Source organism: Lolium perenne, chromosome 3, assembly GCF_019359855.2.
Source record: "Lolium perenne isolate Kyuss_39 chromosome 3, Kyuss_2.0, whole genome shotgun sequence".
Taxonomy (NCBI): Eukaryota; Viridiplantae; Streptophyta; class Magnoliopsida; order Poales; family Poaceae; genus Lolium; species Lolium perenne.
In genome coordinates, this window is record NC_067246.2 from 128,936,420 (window position 1) to 128,944,051 (window position 7,632).

At 41.7% G+C, this 7,632-nt stretch overlaps 1 long non-coding RNA gene across 1 annotated transcript; it reads right to left on the reverse strand.

Annotated features, from left to right (window-relative positions):
- Positions 1 to 2,319: 2,319 nt before the first annotated feature.
- LOC127342393 (uncharacterized) lies at positions 2,320 to 4,556 on the reverse strand. The gene is made up of 4 exons (XR_011754111.1): positions 3,491 to 4,556; positions 3,257 to 3,401; positions 3,010 to 3,077; positions 2,320 to 2,659 (listed from the first exon to the last, which is right to left on the reverse strand). It is a non-coding gene; the product is annotated as an uncharacterized lncRNA (long non-coding RNA).
- Between the last annotated feature and the right edge of the window lie 3,076 nt (positions 4,557 to 7,632).

The window sequence follows — 7,632 nt, forward strand, 5'->3', positions numbered from 1 at the left end:
TTAAGTTTGCCTGAATCGAATTAATCTCAATAGGCAAGCAACTCTCTCTACAGAAGCTCCATACTCCTTTTTAGTACCTACATTTGTACTGACAACCAGCAATGGTACGCCATCTTACAGATCTCATTTACCATATAAAACCCACGAATCAAATATACCACATCTTACTGCTATTAGAAAGGTCTTCACTAACAGAAGGAAAGGAACACTAAAAGGTGGACAACAAGCAAAGTGCACATCTGAAAAATAAAACGACAGTACCTCAACATTTCCTATGCACTCTTTCAGAAAACCAGAAGCATCTCAAACAACAATTGAGAAAGGAAAACTGTATGCTAAAATAGAATCCCATAAATCTAGAGTTTTAAAGGAATTATACAACAAAAAATACATTCTATTGCTAAGCATTTTATTGACCTTGTAAAAAAAATTGCGTGTAAGCTAGAATAAGTAGCCTTTTAAATAGTAGAATCTCTATATGTTGGTAGGCACAGTTATAGGAGAAGATACAAATCTAATAGAAAAACAAACGAAGCAGAAAAGATTCATCTGAATGGGGTACGAGTGAAATATGTTACTTATTAGTAAAATTATAGCTTGACTAATTAAGCATGCAGAGAAAAATCACGAGAAGATGAGGGGCAACAACATAGGCTGGGATCAGTGTTTATTCATAGCAAGCAGGCGAATTGCCACAATTCAAAGAATTCATGGTCCTACTCCCCGTCTCATACCATCGCAAACATAAGTTAAGTTATGAACAGATCCCACAACCTGAAAAAATTAGTTTCAGCTTTTACAAACAAAAATGGTAAGCAGGACGTGAAACATGCTTAGAATAAAAAGGTTCAGCTGTGCCAAAGAAGAAAAAAAACTAAGAAGCATGCTCCTTTGTAGCAGCCTGCCGAAAAGTCCATAAGAGAATTAGGGAAGCTAACACCAAATGGCACATAAAACTCCACCAAGTCAAGCAAGCATATAAGTAACTTTGGCAGCCATGGTGGTATGCACAAAACATTGGTCCTTCTCTGCTCTAATAGTTGCACACGGAATCATCTCAAATTGTAAGCAACATATGCTTCAAATGAAATACTTTCGGCATAATCCAGAAGTGCCTATCCATGTTCTAACATGTGAACATGCACATCAGTTGCTGAAAATAACAAAGTAATAAACAATCTACATTGGTATATTCCTATACATTCACCAATTGACATGACAGGAACAAAATACCATTTTGACATAACCCACCATGGAACGGAGCCAATATACCGGCATGCAGTCAAATACAACGGAGGTTAACATTGAAAGTAACCGACAGTGTAACACACGAATGTGCAAATAATGCTATGGCATCAATTGACCTGCCATGCAATGGAACCTGCTGCTGGTTGCTTCGTGGCCACCATATTCCATCAGCTGAGACCACGGTCATCCACCCACTGCCGCCGCCAAGCAGCTGCTGTCGTCCAACAGCCTGGTGGAAAACAGAAGAAAATTCTCTATTTTATTTTTCAACAGTATACACTATTTATAGAATATAAACCAGAAAATTTGTTCAAAGATTCCTTTAACTTTTCACTTTGGTTATACAATAAAAATGAGCATGGAGATATACATTACAAAAATTAGCAGGGGAGTGAAAGTAGGCTGGAGATACTCATGTCCATGCCCAAAGGCATAGCAAACTGAATTATTACATTAATACCTTGCTTTCACCCATGCTCACGTCTGTCCCAGTAATGCTATTCCTTTTTATATTGAGAGCGCAGCTAATCTACTCCTAAGAATAGCAAACCTAGGTGATTATTATAATCAACTGCTGACAGAGTTGGCAAACCTAGGTGGAGGAGTTTATTTGGAAAACTGCGAGCTGAAAGAACTTGGACTCTTTTCTTGGAATTCATCTATGATGTCTATTTACTGCACTAAACATTTTTGTACTTCAGTTCCATGGTGGTTAGAGGAGTAAAAGTTGTCGTCTTACTCGCTCGTTCACACTGCCTCCTTGACCTCTCCTCCCCATCCTCTCCACCACCTCCAGCGACCACCGATGCCCCTAGCCGCCACCAAAGCCACCCCAACACCCCCAGATGGCAGGACCATCTCACCGGTCATCTCCGCCGCCGCAGGCCCCAGCGGTAGCTCCGCGTCACTCCCTCTCTCCGCCACCGTTCCCCTCTCCGATTGGCGCCGGCGGCAGCCCCACCATTCCGCCAGCACTCTCGGCCTGCCGGTGCCGGCCACGCCGGTCTACCACGGCATGCATCAGAGGGAGTGGGAGGCTTGGGTCGCAGAGATAACCGACTGCAACACCCAGGGGCGACAAAACGATAGCTAACAGAACCAAATGTTTCTGAACGACAAGCTAAAATAAGTGCCGATTCATTTCGCTTACGAGGGACATGGAAGAAGGAGTACGAGCTAAACATCGCAGCATTTCCTTATGGCTTTCAAATACCCATAATATCAGTTGGGAATTTTCCATTTGCACAGAAATATATTTCAATCAAAATATTACCCTGCATAAAACACTTCCGAACAAGTGATCAATATAAAAGAAATGTGCTGGACATACCGGGTTTGTCGTATACATGGCTCGGATAGCAGCCGACACATTCGGTGGTGGTCAGATCCTTCATCACCAACTTCCTTATGGCTGTCAAATAAGCGTAATATCAATTGGCCACTTGCATAAAAATGTTGTTCAACCAAAATATTGATCCAAAGCAATACCCTGTCCAGTAACTGGATCCAAGATTAATATAATAGTCATGCATAATCCACCAAATGCTAAGAAAATAGAGGTCATAATATGTTTAGACCCTGCCTCAGCTCTCCAATACCTTTGTTAGATGCGACATATCACACATCACTACTTTGCATAGCAAACCAAGGCATTATGTAAGCAGAGAGAACTTTCTTAAAAATTATTAGCACTGTCTACCATAACACAAACCAAAACTATACACGGAACTTTACGATTACAAAAGAACCTGCATTTGCTACCTAGCAAACTCCGCTTGGTCACGATTGAGTTGGCGCTGTTACAACCCCTTAGCCTGATTCTTCCAAACCTGAGCACAATGTAACAAAACAACACAGAAAATTTAGTCTGACCAAAACATCATGGTGCATAGACATATGAAGAAATACAAAATGGATGCAGCAAATATTCAAAGAACATGCTCTATAGATTCAGTTTAAAAAAAAGAAGCAGACCACATTGCAGAAGTTTGGAGAGAAAGGAGCTCACCTTTTAGTCTGCTCCCGCTGTCTATCCAGACTGCTGCAGTACACCCTGCGCTCACCGGCGCTCACTGTCGCCCTGCATCGCTCGAGTCGCCACCAGCACGCTCAATGTTCACTGGCATATTCTCTTTCTCCTCCAGATGCAGGCACTATCAGAACATATCAAGAAATGAAGTTTCTGTATACACACTACAACTATATTAAACCTCTGAACAATCTATTCTTACCCAAGTCTTACCTAGACAGTGAGGCCATGTGTGTGAGCTGCATCTGCAGGCAGTACATCAGAGGAAGACCAGCGCTCATTGTCACCTTGCATTGCTCGAGCCGCCATCGGCACGCTCGATGTTCACCAGCATATTCTCTTCCTCCTCCAGATCCAGGCCCTACCGAAACATGTCAAGAAAAGAAGTTTCAGTACACCAGGGGAAGAGGCACACCTTACCTTCGCCCCATGCTTCAAATCAAGATCAAATCTTAATTTTCGTTTTCTCCAACATGCCGTGGCCACTCCTTAATAACTATTGTGTATGCCTTGTATGATGGAAATTATGTCAACCTAATTCATTTTTTCTCAAAAGAACAAAGATCTGTAGTTGAGAAGCGGAACATAACGGAGATAAAAAAAAATCATACCTCAAGAGCAGAATCAGCGCCATCTGCCACAACCCTAGCTTTGGCCTCACACGGGAAAAGAGAGCTGCCATCTTCCATCTTCCAGCCGCTCCCATCTTTCTCCTGCGCGTGGCGGCGGATCTTGGTACTCGTCGCCTTGGCCTGAATCGCCGCCAACCTCCCATCCAGGGCCTGCCGCGTGCTCCTCCTCTGGCTCATCTTCCTACCGGTACTCATCCGCATTCCACATCCATCCCATGCCCTCGCGCGAAACCTAGCTATCTTGAAGAGGAGCGGGCGCTGTTCCTCAAGGTGTGCCGCCTCGGCCGCGACAAGAAGGCTGACCTGCGGCTGCTCACCTCCACAAGCTCCTCCTCCTGCTGCTGACCACGTTTGCCAGCCTGATACCGCCATCGGACTGGGAGAGGAGGAGAAGGAGGCGCGGATTGGGGGAGGAGGCGAGGTGGGGGATTGGCCGGGGATTGGGGGTGCCCACGCTAGGTTTTCACCGCTTCCCCACACGGGTAGAAGAAGGGCGACGTGAACGAGCTGACTCCACTGCCTTTCGCTGGAGGCCCCGCACGCGCTCTAGCCCACCCGTCATGCACCAAGAAAGAAAGGCATTCGGTATGAAAAAGTTTATCGTATCGAACGGCTGAGGTAGAAAGCGGGGAAGGAAAAACTACTGTGTATCACTAACCAACGCTCACGATTGGTTTGCCCCCTGGAGTGCCTCGGTTGGCCGAGTAGTCTAGCGACATTTAAGGATAGAAATGCCCAATTTCAGATCACTGTGTGTAGCGGCCCAGAAAAATACCCTATTAGATTTGTTTGTTCTTTACCTTTCCAAACAAAAATGACATAAACTTTCTTGTGTCCACCTTACACCTCTTCGTAGAAGTCACTGACCTTGTCACATGTTGTGCGAAAAGCCAAGTGGTACCAATTTGATGTGAAGATCTTGACATTGATGATCTTCTTCCCTGACCAGGAGAAACACCCTCCCTTTGAAATACCTTGGGTTACCATTGTAGGTGAGGTGACTAATTAAAATGAATCCGCTTACAACCTTTGGAAGACAAATTGGCCAACAAGCTCATCCCTTGGATTGGCAAACATGTCACTATGGTCGGATGTGCAACGCCTATCGGTGCTCACTAGCATCTTCATTTATTACATCACCATGCTTGATGTTCTGATGGAGGTGTTAATGAAGATTGATAGTATTAGAAGAGAATTCCTCTCGACAGCTTTCGACAAGGTCACCTGTGTACAATGCAACGTTCATTGGGACATTGTTTGTAAATTAAAAGAGTTTAAAGGGCTTGGAATCCTAAATCTCACAAAGTTTTCTTTGGCGCTTCATATGTGATGGCTTTGGAATGAGTGGAACGAGGATCCAAAACCGTGGGTTGGCCTTGGAAACCCTTGTCAACCTCATGATTATGACCACTTTGCGGCGGCCACAAAGGTCATCATTGGGAATGGAAATAAATCACTTTTTGGGAAGCATCTTGGCTAAACGGGCTGCTACCGAAAGACATTGCTCCATTAATTTTCAAACTCACCAAAAAATCTTTGGAAAATCAGTTTGGGTCACTCAAATTAACACTCAAGATGCACTCTCTTTGGAACATAGTGTCGAATTCACCGAGCTTTGGGAAGCACTTGAAGTTGTGTGCCTTTACAATGATGCGGCGGATTCAATCTCTTGGAAGCTTGCAAATGACGCGTTCTATACGGCTAAGTCGGCATACAAGATGTAATTTCGTGGCCTCATCTCCTCTCCGATGCCTACCTTGGTTTGGAAGCCATGAGCGCTTCCAAATTTCATTTTTTTTTGCTTCGTTGATTCTTCAAAACAGGGTTTGGAAGGCCGATACACTTGAGTGAAGAGGATGGTAAAATTGTGGGATGTGCAAGATTTGTAACCAAGTATAGGAGTTGCCCAGTCACTTCCTTTTCCAATGCCGTTTCTCTAATAGGGAGTAATCCTCCTTGAAGATTAAGCTTGCTCTTCATGATGTGGATCCAAGATATTGGCAAAGCCATACATAGTGTGAAGGAGTGGTGGATAGATGGAATCCACAAGAGGGGCCATTCAAGAAAGCCAATGACTTCTCTCTCCATGTTAGTTTCATAGGAAATTTGGAGGAAAAAAAAGGAATGCCCGCGTTTTTCGAAACCAAGCGAATATATCGACAATGCTTGTTGAAAAAATCAAAGAGGGGGCGTCGATGTGGTGCCTCGCCGGGCTAAGGCCCCGAGTAATGTAATGTTGCAAGAGTAAGCTTTTGTTTTGATCTTAGAATTTTGTCCAAGATGTTTGGTTTGTAAGACCTCTAAAAATTCCTCCTTCATAAATAAAATTAGCTAATCTTTTGCCTCGTTTCAAAAAAAACTGGGTAGTATTGGCAATTTATAAGGTAATTAAAAATCACAGAAATTTAAATGAGAGGAACAAAAGCTACAGTAGGCGATCATTTAAGGGACAGAAAAATGCATTCATCTTAATACGAGCAAGATACTCTTATCACCAGGGTAGGTTAAAATGAAGTAAAAAGGAACAAACAAAAACAGAACTCTCATCAGGAATGGGTCGATGATGAATACTAATTTCCCCAACAAACATTGTAACCAATAATTAAGCACTATGAACCCTGTAAAACGATGTAATTTCTCAGAGTTTTCAAACAGTAGTTGATATTTGAGAAGAAAAATCACAAACTTAAACAAAGCGTCCATCAGACAAAAATAAAAACTACATATGCACCAATCCGTTCACTTTTGTGTAATTTTAGATCTGGTTCTAAGACAAACATTTAGGTAACTTTATAGAATATTATAGCAATATTTATGACATGTAATTTAATGTCATGTTACAAAATTAATTTGCTATAATATGTTTTGTAAAATTAGTCAAACTTAAAAAGGTTGACAAACGAGAAAAATAAAAAAAATATCATGTTACAAAATAAAATAAAATAAAATGAAAAAGTAAGGACAAAAGAAGAGCTCACATCTGGGAATTAATGGTGGATGATGAATACTAGTTTCCACAACAACAAACATGGTGACCAATAAGCACTTTAAAAAGGTTGACAAACGAGAAAAATAAAAAAAATATCATGTTACAAAATAAAATAAAATAAAATGAAAAAGTAAGGACAAAAGAAGAGCTCACATCTGGGAATTAATGGTGGATGATGAATACTAGTTTCCACAACAACAAACATGGTGACCAATAAGCACTTTAATTCAACCCTGTAAAAGGAGGTAAATTTTCAGATTTTTCACACAATAGTTGATATTTGTGAAGAAAAAACATGAGCTTAAACAAAACGTACATCAAACTAAAATAAAAATTACATAAGTACTCTCTCTGTTCACAAATGAGTGAGTGTACTTTTAGATCTTGTTCTGAATGAAACATTGTAAAATTTGACTAGCTTTATAGAAAAATAGCAAAAATTATGACATGGAATTAATATCACTAGATGTGTCTTGCAATGTAGTCGCATGTCACAAAATTAATTTGCTATAACTTTCTATAAAACTAGTCAATCTTAAAAGGTTTGACAAAGAAGAAGAACTAAAGATGCACATATCGGAGGAAGTAGAAACTAAAACAGCAAGCTAGTTTAACGCAAATATGACTAGGCTCTATTTATTAGCGAATTTCTCAATGGACCTGTAGCTTGGCGAGTTCCCTTGCGGCGCTCCTGGCGTCCCTCCGCTCCCTCCGCATGGCAACCTCCCGGCGGT